The sequence below is a fragment of the Dipodomys spectabilis genome, unplaced genomic scaffold (genome assembly GCF_019054845.1).
Source record: "Dipodomys spectabilis isolate Male_0828 unplaced genomic scaffold, ASM1905484v1 ptg000396l, whole genome shotgun sequence".
NCBI lineage: Eukaryota > Metazoa > Chordata > Mammalia > Rodentia > Heteromyidae > Dipodomys > Dipodomys spectabilis.
Window position 1 is genome coordinate 379,125 of NW_024871073.1, and position 913 is coordinate 380,037.

Genomic DNA, 913 nt, shown 5'->3' on the forward strand with positions numbered 1-913 from the left:
AAGTCTTAGGAGAGTATCCACAACCTATGAGTGCAATCCCCAAGGCTGAGGACCTTCCCCTCCATTAACCACCCCTTTAAACCATTAGATGTGAACATTTGTGGTTTGTGACGTTTTTCTGAAAGAATGGTGATACTGATGAAAGCACTAATGACAGCTTGTGGGATAGAGCTATGTGATGACTCCCTCCTGGTGTGCGGGTTGCTATGGTGTTATGTGCTGAGTCCTTCATGGGGTGTATTCTTTCATCTGGTCCTTGTTAGAGCTCCACAAGTAAGACGATTGTGCAGATGAAAAAGTTGAGGCTCAGATATGTCCCCAAGGCAGGGCCAAATTTATGTATGTACTGAACTCTAGTGACTTGTCTCCTGCTGACAATTGGTTTGGTTTCATTTCCTCCATCATGAACCTTCAACCCAGAGCCTAGGCGCTTGACTTTCCTCTTGGGCTCATGGCTTGTACTCTACCACGCGGAGCCAAAGACCCCCTTGCAGAAAGTGTCACAGCTTACGTGTTTTTAGCTGAGGTCTATCATCCTGCCTGCTCAGGAAGCTGAGGATTTGGGTTCCAAACTATCCCAGAAACAAAAAGGCCCATGAGACTATTATCTCCTATTCACCACTTAGAAACTTAAAGTGGAAGCTGGGCACCAGTGAGTCGCACCTCTCATCCTAGCTATTCAGGAGCCTGAGAGCTGAGTATCATGGTCCAAAGCCAGCCTCGGCAGGAGATTCCTTGAGATGATTATCTCCAAAGAAACACCAGAAAGCCTGAAGGGGCACTGTAGCTCAAGTGGTAGAGTGCTAGACTTGAGCTGAATTGCTCAGAGACAGCACCCAGGCCCAGGCTTCAACTCCTCCAACTTACAAGAAAAGAAATCAAGAAACCTGAAGTGGAGTGCTGGGAATGTGTC